This window comes from Diuraphis noxia, unplaced genomic scaffold (assembly GCF_037042655.1).
Source record: "Diuraphis noxia isolate RWA-SAM2 unplaced genomic scaffold, SU_Dnox_SAM2 contig0006, whole genome shotgun sequence".
Taxonomy (NCBI): domain Eukaryota; kingdom Metazoa; phylum Arthropoda; class Insecta; order Hemiptera; family Aphididae; genus Diuraphis; species Diuraphis noxia.
Genome location: NW_028301716.1, coordinates 4,686,138 through 4,701,715, shown reverse-complemented (window position 1 = coordinate 4,701,715; position 15,578 = coordinate 4,686,138).

Genomic DNA, 15,578 nt, shown 5'->3' with positions numbered 1-15,578 from the left:
GTAAAAAATGGTGATAATTCGGCTAAATATCGGTTAAAGTCATTTGTATTGAACTAATCATACTTTCTATATTTTTATCGTTAAGTTCACATAATTTTACATCTAAAACACGTCTTTACAATACATTTGGGTGGATATAAAAGGTCGTAAAAAAATTTTGAAAAACAGGTGATGAATCCGCTAAATATCGTCTTAAGTCATTTCTAATAAACTAATCATACTTTTTATATTTTTAACGTTAAGTTCACATTATTTTACATCTAAAACACGTGTTTACAATACATTTGGGTGAATACAAAAAATAGAAAAAAAATTTGGGAAAAAATTTGGTAAAAAATGGTGATAATTTCGCTAAATATCGATTAAAGTCATTTGTATTTAACTAATCATACTTTTTATATTTTTATCGTTAAGTTCACATTATTTTACATCTAAAACACGTATTTACAATACATTTGGGTGAATACAAAAAATAGAAAAAAAATTTGGGAAAAAATTGGGTAAAAAATGGTGATAATTCCGCTAAATATCGTTTAAAGTCATTTGTATTGAACTAATCATTTTTTTTATATTTTTATCATTAAGTTCACATAATTTTACATCTAAAACACGTCTTTACAATACATTTGGGTGAATATAAAAGGTCGTAAAAAAATTTTGATATACAGGAGATAAATCCGCTAAATATCGTCTTAAGTCATTTCTATTAAACTAATCATACTTTTTATATTTTTAACGTTAAGTTCACATTATTTTACATCTAAAACACGTGTTTACAATACATTTGGGTGAATACAAAAAATTTGGGAAAAAATTGGGTAAAAAATGGTGATAATTCCGCTAAATATCGATTAAAGTCATTTGTATTGAACTAATCATACTTTTTATATTTTTAACGTTAAGTTCACATTATTTTACATCTAAAACACGTATTTACAATACATTTGGGTGAATACAAAAAATAGAAAAAAAATTTGGGAAAAAATTGGGTAAAAAAGGGTGATAATTCGGCTAAATATCGTTTAAAGTCATTTGTATTGAACTAATCATACTTTTTATATTTTTAACGTTAAGTTCACATTATTTTACATCTAAAACACGTGTTTACAATACATTTGGGTGAATACAAAAAATAGAAAAAAAATTTGGGAAAAAATTTGGTAAAAAATGGTGATAATTTCGCTAAATATCGATTAAAGTCATTTGTATTTAACTAATCATACTTTTTATATTTTTATCGTTAAGTTCACATTATTTTACATCTAAAACACGTATTTACAATACATTTGGGTGAATACCAAAAATAGAAAAAAAATTTCGGAAAAAATTGGGTAAAAAATGGTGATAATTCCGCTAAATATGGTTTAAAGTCATTTGTATTGAACTAATCATTTTTTTTATATTTTTATCATTAAGTTCACATAATTTTACATCTAAAACACGTCTTTACAATACATTTGGGTGAATATAAAAGGTCGTAAAAAAATTTTGATATACAGGAGATGAATCCGCTAAATATCGTCTTAAGTCATTTCTATTAAACTAATCATACTTTTTATATTTTTAACGTTAAGTTCACATTATTTTACATCTCAAAAACGTGTTTACAATACATTTGGGTGAATACAAAAAATAGAAAAAAAATTTGGGATAAAATTTGGTAAAAAATGGTGATAATTTCGCTAAATATCGATTAAAGTCATTTGTATTGAACTAATCATACTTTTTATATTTTTAACGTTAAGTTCACATTATTTTACATCTAAAACACGTGTTTACAATACATTTGGGTGAATACAAAAAATTTGGGAAAAAATTGGGTAAAAAATGGTGATAATTCCGCTAAATATCGTTTAAAGTCATTTGTATTGAACTAATCATACTTTTTATATTTTTATCGTTAAGTTCACATAATTTTACATCTAAAACACGTCTTTACAATACATTTAGGTGAATATAAAAGGTCGTAAAAAAATTTTGAAATACAGGTGATGAATCCGCTAAATATCATCTTAAGTCATTTCTATTAAACTAATCATACTTTTTATATTTTTAACGTTAAGTTCACATTATTTTACATCTAAAAAACGTGTTTACAATACATTTGGGTGAATACAAAAAATAGAAAAAAAATTTGGGAAAAAATTTGGTAAAAAATGGTGATAATTCCGCTAAATATCGTTTAAAGTCATTTGTATTGAACTAATCATACTTTTTATATTTTTATCGTTAAGTTCACATATTTTTACATCTAAAACACGTCTTTACAATACATTTGGGTGAATATAAAAGGTCGTAAAAAAATTTTGAAATACGGGTGATGAATCCGCTATATATCGTCTTAAGTCATTTCTATTAAACTAATCATACTTTTTATATTTTTAACGTTAAGTTCACATTATTTTACATCTAAAACACGTGTTTACAATACATTTGGGTGAATACAAAAAATAGAAAAAAAATTTGGTAAAAAATGGTGATAATTCCGCTAAATATCGTTTAAAGTCATTTGTATTGAACTAATCATACTTTTTATATTTTTATCGTTAAGTTCACATTATTTTACATCTAAAACACGTATTTACAATACATTTGGGTGAATACAAAAAATAGAAAAAAAATTTGGGAAAAAATTGGGTAAAAAATGGTGATAATTCGGCTAAATATCGGTTAAAGTCATTTGTATTGAACTAATCATACTTTCTATATTTTTATCGTTAAGTTCACATAATTTTACATCTAAAACACGTCTTTACAATACATTTGGGTGTATATAAAAGGTCGTAAAAAAATTTAGAAATACGGGTGATGAATCCGCTATATATCGTCTTAAGTCATTTCTATTAAACTAATCATACTTTTTATATTTTTAACGTTAAGTTCACATTATTTTACATCTAAAACACGTGTTTACAATACATTTGGGTGAATACAAAAAATAGAAAAAAAATTTGGTAAAAAATGGTGATAATTCCGCTAAATATCGTTTAAAGTCATTTGTATTGAACTAATCATACTTTTTATATTTTTAACGTTAAGTTCACATTATTTTACATCTAAAACACGTCTTTACAATACATTTGGGTGAATATAAAAGGTCGTAAAAAAATTTTGAAATACAGGTGATGAATCCGCTAAATATCGTCCTAAGTCATTTCTATTAAACTAATCATACTTTTTATATTTTTAACGTTAAGTTCACATTATTTTACATCTAAAACACGTGTTTACAATACATTTGGGTGAATACAAAAAATAGAAAAAAAATTTGGTAAAAAATGGTGATAATTTCGCTAAATATCGATTAAAGTCATTTGTATTGAACTAATCATAATTTTTATATTTTTATCGTTAAGTTCACATTATTTTACATCTAAAACACGTATTTACAATACATTTGGGTGAATACAAAAAATAGAAAAAAAATTTGGGAAAAAATTGGGTAAAAAATGGTGATAATTCCGCTAAATATCGTTTAAAGTCATTTGTATTGAACTAATCATTTTTTTTATATTTTTATCATTAAGTTCACATTATTTTACATCTAAAAAACGTGTTTACAATACATTTGGGTGAATACAAAAAATAGAAAAAAAATTTGGGAAAAAATTTGGTAAAAAATGGTGATAATTCCGCTAAATATCGTTTAATGTCATTTGTATTGAACTAATCATACTTTCTATATTTTTATCGTTAAGTTCACATAATTTTACATCTAAAACACGTCTTTACAATACATTTGGGTGTATATAAAAGGTCGTAAAAAAATTTAGAAATACGGGTGATGAATCCGCTATATATCGTCTTAAGTCATTTCTATTAAACTAATCATACTTTTTATATTTTTAACGTTAAGTTCACATTATTTTACATCTAAAACACGTGTTTACAATACATTTGGGTGAATACAAAAAATAGAAAAAAAATTTGGGAAAAAATTTGGTAAAAAATGGTGATAATTTCGCTAAATATCGATTAAAGTCATTTGTATTTAACTAATCATACTTTTTATATTTTTATCGTTAAGTTCACATTATTTTACATCTAAAACACGTATTTACAATACATTTGGGTGAATACAAAAAATAGAAAAAAAATTTGGGAAAAAATTGGGTAAAAAATGGTGATAATTCCGCTAAATATCGTTTAAAGTCATTTGTATTGAACTAATCATTTTTTTTATATTTTTATCATTAAGTTCACATAATTTTACATCTAAAACACGTCTTTACAATACATTTGGGTGAATATAAAAGGTCGTAAAAAAATTTTGATATACAGGAGATGAATCCGCTAAATATCGTCTTAAGTCATTTCTATTAAACTAATCATACTTTTTATATTTTTAACGTTAAGTTCACATTATTTTACATCTAAAACACGTGTTTACAATACATTTGGGTGAATACAAAAAATTTGGGAAAAAATTGGGTAAAAAATGGTGATAATTCCGCTAAATATCGATTAAAGTCATTTGTATTGAACTAATCATACTTTTTATATTTTTAACGTTAAGTTCACATTATTTTACATCTAAAACACGTGTTTACAATACATTTGGGTGAATACAAAAAATTTGGGAAAAAATTTGGTAAAAAATGGTGATAATTCCGCTAAATATCGTTTAAAGTCATTTGTATTGAACTAATCATACTTTTTATATTTTTATCGTTAAGTTCACATTATTTTACATCTAAAACACGTGTTTACAATACATTTGGGTGAATACAAAAAATAGAAAAAAAATTTGGGAAAAAATTTGGTAAAAAATGGTGATAATTTCGCTAAATATCGATTAAAGACATTTGTATTTAACTAATCATACTTTTTATATTTTTATCGTTAAGTTCACATATTTTTACATCTAAAACAAGTCTTTACAATACATTTGGGTGAATATAAAAGGTCGTAAAAAAATTTTGAAATACGGGTGATGAATCCGCTATATATCGTCTTAAGTCATTTCTATTAAACTAATCATACTTTTTATATTTTTAACGTTAAGTTCACATTATTTTACATCTAAAACACGTGTTTACAATACATTTGGGTGAATACAAAAAATAGAAAAAAAATTTGGGAAAAAATTTGGTAAAAAATGGTGATAATTTCGCTAAATATCGATTAAAGTCATTTGTATTGAACTAATCATACTTTTTATATTTTTATCGTTAAGTTCACATTATTTTAAATCTAAAACACGTATTTACAATACATTTGGGTGAATACAAAAAATAGAAAAAAAATTTGGGAAAAAATTGGGTAAAAAATGGTGATAATTCCGCTAAATATCGTTTAAAGTCATTTGTATTGAACTAATCATACTTTTTATATTTTTATCGTTAAGTTCACATAATTTTACATCTAAAACACGTCTTTACAATACATTTAGGTGAATATAAAAGGTCGTAAAAAAATTTTGAAATACGGGTGATGAATCCGCTATATATCGTCTTAAGTCATTTCTATTAAACTAATCATACTTTTTATATTTTTAACGTTAAGTTCACATTATTTTACATCTAAAACACGTGTTTACAATACATTTGGGTGAATACAAAAAATAGAAAAAAAATTTGGTAAAAAATGGTGATAATTCCGCTAAATATCGTTTAAAGTCATTTGTATTGAACTAATCATACTTTTTATATTTTTATCGTTAAGTTCACATTATTTTACATCTAAAACACGTATTTACAATACATTTGGGTGAATACAAAAAATAGAAAAAAAATTTGGGAAAAAATTGGGTAAAAAATGGTGATAATTCGGCTAAATATCGTTTAAAGTCATTTGTATTGAACTAATCATACTTTCTATATTTTTATCGTTAAGTTCACATAATTTTACATCTAAAACACGTCTTTACAATACATTTGGGTGTATATAAAAGGTCGTAAAAAAATTTAGAAATACGGGTGATCAATCCGCTATATATCGTCTTAAGTCATTTCTATTAAACTAATCATACTTTTTATATTTTTAACGTTAAGTTCACATTATTTTACATCTAAAACACGTGTTTACAATACATTTGGGTGAATACAAAAAATAGAAAAAAAATTTGGGAAAAAATTGGGTAAAAAATGGTGATAATTCGGCTAAATATCGTTTAAAGTCATTTGTATTGAACTAATCATACTTTTTATATTTTTAACGTTAAGTTCACATTATTTTACATCTAAAACACGTGTTTACAATACATTTGGGTGAATACAAAAAATAGAAAAAAAATTTGGGAAAAAATTTGGTAAAAAATGGTGATAATTTCGCTAAATATCGTTTAAAGTCATTTGTATTTAACTAATCATACTTTTTATATTTTTATCGTTAAGTTCACATTATTTTACATCTAAAACACGTATTTACAATACATTTGGGTGAATACCAAAAATAGAAAAAAAATTTCGGAAAAAATTGGGTAAAAAATGGTGATAATTCCGCTAAATATCGTTTAAAGTCATTTGTATTGAACTAATCATTTTTTTTATATTTTTATCATTAAGTTCACATAATTTTACATCTAAAACACGTCTTTACAATACATTTGGGTGAATATAAAAGGTCGTAAAAAAATTTTGATATACAGGAGATGAATCCGCTAAATATCGTCTTAAGTCATTTCTATTAAACTAATCATACTTTTTATATTTTTAACGTTAAGTTCACATTATTTTACATCTCAAAAACGTGTTTACAATACATTTGGGTGAATACAAAAAATAGAAAAAAAATTTGGGATAAAATTTGGTAAAAAATGGTGATAATTTCGCTAAATATCGATTAAAGTCATTTGTATTGAACTAATCATACTTTTTATATTTTTAACGTTAAGTTCACATTATTTTACATCTAAAACACGTGTTTACAATACATTTGGGTGAATACAAAAAATTTGGGAAAAAATTGGGTAAAAAATGGTGATAATTCCGCTAAATATCGTTTAAAGTCATTTGTATTGAACTAATCATACTTTTTATATTTTTATCGTTAAGTTCACATAATTTTACATCTAAAACACGTCTTTACAATACATTTAGGTGAATATAAAAGGTCGTAAAAAAATTTTGAAATACAGGTGATGAATCCGCTAAATATCATCTTAAGTCATTTCTATTAAATTAATCATACTTTTTATATTTTTAACGTTAAGTTCACATTATTTTACATCTAAAAAACGTGTTTACAATACATTTGGGTGAATACAAAAAATAGAAAAAAAATTTGGGAAAAAATTTGGTAAAAAATGGTGATAATTCCGCTAAATATCGTTTAAAGTCATTTGTATTGAACTAATCATACTTTTTATATTTTTAACGTTAAGTTCACATTATTTTACATCTAAAACACGTGTTTACAATACATTTGGGTGAATACAAAAAATAGAAAAAAAATTTGGTAAAAAATGGTGATAATTCCGCTAAATATCGTTTAAAGTCATTTGTATTGAACTAATCATACTTTTTATATTTTTATCGTTAAGTTCACATTATTTTACATCTAAAACACGTATTTACAATACATTTGGGTGAATACAAAAAATAGAAAAAAAATTTGGGAAAAAATTGGGTAAAAAAGGGTGATAATTCGGCTAAATATCGTTTAAAGTCATTTGTATTGAACTAATCATACTTTTTATATTTTTAACGTTAAGTTCACATTATTTTACATCTAAAACACGTGTTTACAATACATTTGGGTGAATACAAAAAATTTGGGAAAAAATTGGGTAAAAAATGGTGATAATTCCGCTAAATATCGTTTAAAGTCATTTGTATTGAACTAATCATACTTTTTATATTTTTATCGTTAAGTTCACATAATTTTACATCTAAAACACGTCTTTACAATACATTTAGGTGAATATAAAAGGTCGTAAAAAAATTTTGAAATACAGGTGATGAATCCTCTAAATATCATCTTAAGTCATTTCTATTAAACTAATCATACTTTTTATATTTTTAACGTTAAGTTCACATTATTTTACATCTAAAAAACGTGTTTACAATACATTTGGGTGAATACAAAAAATAGAAAAAAAATTTGGGAAAAAATTTGGTAAAAAATGGTGATAATTCCGCTAAATATCGTTTAAAGTCATTTGTATTGAACTAATCATACTTTTTATATTTTTATCGTTAAGTTCACATATTTTTACATCTAAAACACGTCTTTACAATACATTTGGGTGAATATAAAAGGTCGTAAAAAAATTTTGAAATACGGGTGATGAATCCGCTATATATCGTCTTAAGTCATTTCTATTAAACTAATCATACTTTTTATATTTTTAACGTTAAGTTCACATTATTTTACATCTAAAACACGTGTTTACAATACATTTGGGTGAATACAAAAAATAGAAAAAAAATTTGGTAAAAAATGGTGATAATTCCGCTAAATATCGTTTAAAGTCATTTGTATTGAACTAATCATACTTTTTATATTTTTATCGTTAAGTTCACATTATTTTACATCTAAAACACGTATTTACAATACATTTGGGTGAATACAAAAAATAGAAAAAAAATTTGGGAAAAAATTGGGTAAAAAATGGTGATAATTCGGCTAAATATCGGTTAAAGTCATTTGTATTGAACTAATCATACTTTTTATATTTTTAACGTTAAGTTCACATTATTTTACATCTAAAACACGTCTTTACAATACATTTGGGTGAATATAAAAGGTCGTAAAAAAATTTTGAAATACAGGTGATGAATCCGCTAAATATCGTCCTAAGTCATTTCTATTAAACTAATCATACTTTTTATATTTTTAACGTTAAGTTCACATTATTTTACATCTAAAACACGTGTTTACAATACATTTGGGTGAATACAAAAAATAGAAAAAAAATTTTGGAAAAAATTTGGTAAAAAATGGTGATAATTTCGCTAAATATCGATTAAAGTCATTTGTATTGAACTAATCATAATTTTTATATTTTTATCGTTAAGTTCACATTATTTTACATCTAAAACACGTATTTACAATACATTTGGGTGAATACAAAAAATAGAAAAAAAATTTGGGAAAAAATTGGGTAAAAAATGGTGATAATTCCGCTAAATATCGTTTAAAGTCATTTGTATTGAACTAATCATTTTTTTTATATTTTTATCATTAAGTTCACATTATTTTACATCTAAAAAACGTGTTTACAATACATTTGGGTGAATACAAAAAATAGAAAAAAAATTTGGGAAAAAATTTGGTAAAAAATGGTGATAATTCCGCTAAATATCGTTTAATGTCATTTGTATTGAACTAATCATACTTTCTATATTTTTATCGTTAAGTTCACATAATTTTACATCTAAAACACGTCTTTACAATACATTTGGGTGTATATAAAAGGTCGTAAAAAAATTTAGAAATACGGGTGATGAATCCGCTATATATCGTCTTAAGTCATTTCTATTAAACTAATCATACTTTTTATATTTTTAACGTTAAGTTCACATTATTTTACATCTAAAACACGTGTTTACAATACATTTGGGTGAATACAAAAAATAGAAAAAAAATTTGGGAAAAAATTTGGTAAAAAATGGTGATAATTTCGCTAAATATCGATTAAAGTCATTTGTATTTAACTAATCATACTTTTTATATTTTTATCGTTAAGTTCACATTATTTTACATCTAAAACACGTGTTTACAATACATTTGGGTGAATACAAAAAATAGAAAAAAAATTTGGGAAAAAATTTGGTAAAAAATGGTGATAATTTCGCTAAATATCGTTTAAAGTCATTTGTATTTAACTAATCATACTTTTTATATTTTTATCGTTAAGTTCACATTATTTTACATCTAAAACACGTATTTACAATACATTTGGGTGAATACCAAAAATAGAAAAAAAATTTCGGAAAAAATTGGGTAAAAAATGGTGATAATTCCGCTAAATATCGTTTAAAGTCATTTGTATTGAACTAATCATTTTTTTTATATTTTTATCATTAAGTTCACATAATTTTACATCTAAAACACGTCTTTACAATACATTTGGGTGAATATAAAAGGTCGTAAAAAAATTTTGATATACAGGAGATGAATCCGCTAAATATCGTCTTAAGTCATTTCTATTAAACTAATCATACTTTTTATATTTTTAACGTTAAGTTCACATTATTTTACATCTCAAAAACGTGTTTACAATACATTTGGGTGAATACAAAAAATAGAAAAAAAATTTGGGATAAAATTTGGTAAAAAATGGTGATAATTTCGCTAAATATCGATTAAAGTCATTTGTATTGAACTAATCATACTTTTTATATTTTTAACGTTAAGTTCACATTATTTTACATCTAAAACACGTGTTTACAATACATTTGGGTGAATACAAAAAATTTGGGAAAAAATTGGGTAAAAAATGGTGATAATTCCGCTAAATATCGTTTAAAGTCATTTGTATTGAACTAATCATACTTTTTATATTTTTATCGTTAAGTTCACATAATTTTACATCTAAAACACGTCTTTACAATACATTTAGGTGAATATAAAAGGTCGTAAAAAAATTTTGAAATACAGGTGATGAATCCGCTAAATATCATCTTAAGTCATTTCTATTAAATTAATCATACTTTTTATATTTTTAACGTTAAGTTCACATTATTTTACATCTAAAAAACGTGTTTACAATACATTTGGGTGAATACAAAAAATAGAAAAAAAATTTGGGAAAAAATTTGGTAAAAAATGGTGATAATTCCGCTAAATATCGTTTAAAGTCATTTGTATTGAACTAATCATACTTTTTATATTTTTAACGTTAAGTTCACATTATTTTACATCTAAAACACGTGTTTACAATACATTTGGGTGAATACAAAAAATAGAAAAAAAATTTGGTAAAAAATGGTGATAATTCCGCTAAATATCGTTTAAAGTCATTTGTATTGAACTAATCATACTTTTTATATTTTTATCGTTAAGTTCACATTATTTTACATCTAAAACACGTATTTACAATACATTTGGGTGAATACAAAAAATAGAAAAAAAATTTGGGAAAAAATTGGGTAAAAAAGGGTGATAATTCGGCTAAATATCGTTTAAAGTCATTTGTATTGAACTAATCATACTTTTTATATTTTTAACGTTAAGTTCACATTATTTTACATCTAAAACACGTGTTTACAATACATTTGGGTGAATACAAAAAATTTGGGAAAAAATTGGGTAAAAAATGGTGATAATTCCGCTAAATATCGTTTAAAGTCATTTGTATTGAACTAATCATACTTTTTATATTTTTATCGTTAAGTTCACATAATTTTACATCTAAAACACGTCTTTACAATACATTTAGGTGAATATAAAAGGTCGTAAAAAAATTTTGAAATACAGGTGATGAATCCTCTAAATATCATCTTAAGTCATTTCTATTAAACTAATCATACTTTTTATATTTTTAACGTTAAGTTCACATTATTTTACATCTAAAAAACGTGTTTACAATACATTTGGGTGAATACAAAAAATAGAAAAAAAATTTGGGAAAAAATTTGGTAAAAAATGGTGATAATTCCGCTAAATATCGTTTAAAGTCATTTGTATTGAACTAATCATACTTTTTATATTTTTATCGTTAAGTTCACATATTTTTACATCTAAAACACGTCTTTACAATACATTTGGGTGAATATAAAAGGTCGTAAAAAAATTTTGAAATACGGGTGATGAATCCGCTATATATCGTCTTAAGTCATTTCTATTAAACTAATCATACTTTTTATATTTTTAACGTTAAGTTCACATTATTTTACATCTAAAACACGTGTTTACAATACATTTGGGTGAATACAAAAAATAGAAAAAAAATTTGGTAAAAAATGGTGATAATTCCGCTAAATATCGTTTAAAGTCATTTGTATTGAACTAATCATACTTTTTATATTTTTATCGTTAAGTTCACATTATTTTACATCTAAAACACGTATTTACAATACATTTGGGTGAATACAAAAAATAGAAAAAAAATTTGGGAAAAAATTGGGTAAAAAATGGTGATAATTCGGCTAAATATCGGTTAAAGTCATTTGTATTGAACTAATCATACTTTTTATATTTTTAACGTTAAGTTCACATTATTTTACATCTAAAACACGTCTTTACAATACATTTGGGTGAATATAAAAGGTCGTAAAAAAATTTTGAAATACAGGTGATGAATCCGCTAAATATCGTCCTAAGTCATTTCTATTAAACTAATCATACTTTTTATATTTTTAACGTTAAGTTCACATTATTTTACATCTAAAACACGTGTTTACAATACATTTGGGTGAATACAAAAAATAGAAAAAAAATTTTGGAAAAAATTTGGTAAAAAATGGTGATAATTTCGCTAAATATCGATTAAAGTCATTTGTATTGAACTAATCATAATTTTTATATTTTTATCGTTAAGTTCACATTATTTTACATCTAAAACACGTATTTACAATACATTTGGGTGAATACAAAAAATAGAAAAAAAATTTGGGAAAAAATTGGGTAAAAAATGGTGATAATTCCGCTAAATATCGTTTAAAGTCATTTGTATTGAACTAATCATTTTTTTTATATTTTTATCATTAAGTTCACATTATTTTACATCTAAAAAACGTGTTTACAATACATTTGGGTGAATACAAAAAATAGAAAAAAAATTTGGGAAAAAATTTGGTAAAAAATGGTGATAATTCCGCTAAATATCGTTTAATGTCATTTGTATTGAACTAATCATACTTTCTATATTTTTATCGTTAAGTTCACATAATTTTACATCTAAAACACGTCTTTACAATACATTTGGGTGTATATAAAAGGTCGTAAAAAAATTTAGAAATACGGGTGATGAATCCGCTATATATCGTCTTAAGTCATTTCTATTAAACTAATCATACTTTTTATATTTTTAACGTTAAGTTCACATTATTTTACATCTAAAACACGTGTTTACAATACATTTGGGTGAATACAAAAAATAGAAAAAAAATTTGGGAAAAAATTTGGTAAAAAATGGTGATAATTTCGCTAAATATCGATTAAAGTCATTTGTATTTAACTAATCATACTTTTTATATTTTTATCGTTAAGTTCACATTATTTTACATCTAAAACACGTATTTACAATACATTTGGGTGAATACAAAAAATAGAAAAAAAATTTGGGAAAAAATTGGGTAAAAAATGGTGATAATTCCGCTAAATATCGTTTAAAGTCATTTGTATTGAACTAATCATTTTTTTTATATTTTTATCATTAAGTTCACATAATTTTACATCTAAAACACGTCTTTACAATACATTTGGGTGAATATAAAAGGTCGTAAAAAAATTTTGATATACAGGAGATGAATCCGCTAAATATCGTCTTAAGTCATTTCTATTAAACTAATCATACTTTTTATATTTTTAACGTTAAGTTCACATTATTTTACATCTAAAACACGTGTTTACAATACATTTGGGTGAATACAAAAAATTTGGGAAAAAATTGGGTAAAAAATGGTGATAATTCCGCTAAATATCGATTAAAGTCATTTGTATTGAACTAATCATACTTTTTATATTTTTAACGTTAAGTTCACATTATTTTACATCTAAAACACGTGTTTACAATACATTTGGGTGAATACAAAAAATTTGGGAAAAAATTTGGTAAAAAATGGTGATAATTCCGCTAAATATCGTTTAAAGTCATTTGTATTGAACTAATCATACTTTTTATATTTTTATCGTTAAGTTCACATTATTTTAGATCTAAAACACGTGTTTACAATACATTTGGGTGAATACAAAAAATAGAAAAAAAATTTGGGAAAAAATTTGGTAAAAAATGGTGATAATTTCGCTAAATATCGATTAAAGACATTTGTATTTAACTAATCATACTTTTTATATTTTTATCGTTAAGTTCACATAATTTTACATCTAAAACACGTCTTTACAATACATTTAGGTGAATATAAAAGGTCGTAAAAAAATTTTGAAATACAGGTGATGAATCCGCTAAATATCGTCTTAAGTCATTTCTATTAAACTAATCATACTTTTTATATTTTTAACGTTAAGTTCACATTATTTTACATCTAAAAAACGTGTTTACAATACATTTGGGTGAATACAAAAAATAGAAAAAAAATTTGGGAAAAAATTTGGTAAAAAATGGTGATAATTCCGCTAAATATCGTTTAAAGTCATTTGTATTGAACTAATCATACTTTTTATATTTTTATCGTTAAGTTCACATATTTTTACATCTAAAACACGTCTTTACAATACATTTGGGTGAATATAAAAGGTCGTAAAAAAATTTTGAAATACGGGTGATGAATCCGCTATATATCGTCTTAAGTCATTTCTATTAAACTAATCATACTTTTTATATTTTTAACGTTAAGTTCACATTATTTTACATCTAAAACACGTGTTTACAATACATTTGGGTGAATACAAAAAATAGAAAAAAAATTTGGTAAAAAATGGTGATAATTCCGCTAAATATCGTTTAAAGTCATTTGTATTGAACTAATCATACTTTTTATATTTTTATCGTTAAGTTCACATTATTTTACATCTAAAACACGTATTTACAATACATTTGGGTGAATACAAAAAATAGAAAAAAAATTTGGGAAAAAATTGGGTAAAAAATGGTGATAATTCGGCTAAATATCGGTTAAAGTCATTTGTATTGAACTAATCATACTTTTTATATTTTTAACGTTAAGTTCACATTATTTTACATCTAAAACACGTCTTTACAATACATTTGGGTGAATATAAAAGGTCGTAAAAAAATTTTGAAATACAGGTGATGAATCCGCTAAATATCGTCCTAAGTCATTTCTATTAAACTAATCATACTTTTTATATTTTTAACGTTAAGTTCACATTATTTTACATCTAAAACACGTGTTTACAATACATTTGGGTGAATACAAAAAATAGAAAAAAAATTTTGGAAAAAATTTGGTAAAAAATGGTGATAATTTCGCTAAATATCGATTAAAGTCATTTGTATTTAACTAATCATACTTTTTATATTTTTATCGTTAAGATCACATTATTTTACATCTAAAACACGTATTTACAATACATTTGGGTGAATACAAAAAATAGAAAAAAAATTTGGGAAAAAATTGGGTAAAAAATGGTGATAATTCCGCTAAATATCGTTTAAAGTCATTTGTATTGAACTAATCATTTTTTTTATATTTTTATCATTAAGTTCACATAATTTTACATCTAAAACACGTCTTTACAATACATTTGGGTGAATATAAAAGGTCGTAAAAAAATTTTGATATACAGGAGATGAATCCGCTAAATATCGTCTTAAGTCATTTCTATTAAACTAATCATACTTTTTATATTTTTAACGTTAATTTCACATTATTTTACATCTAAAACACGTGTTTACAATACATTTGGGTGAATACAAAAAATTTGGGAAAAAATTGGGTAAAAAATGGTGATAATTCCGCTAAATATCGATTAAAGTCATTTGTATTGAACTAATCATACTTTTTATATTTTTAACGTTAAGTTCACATTATTTTACATCTAAAACA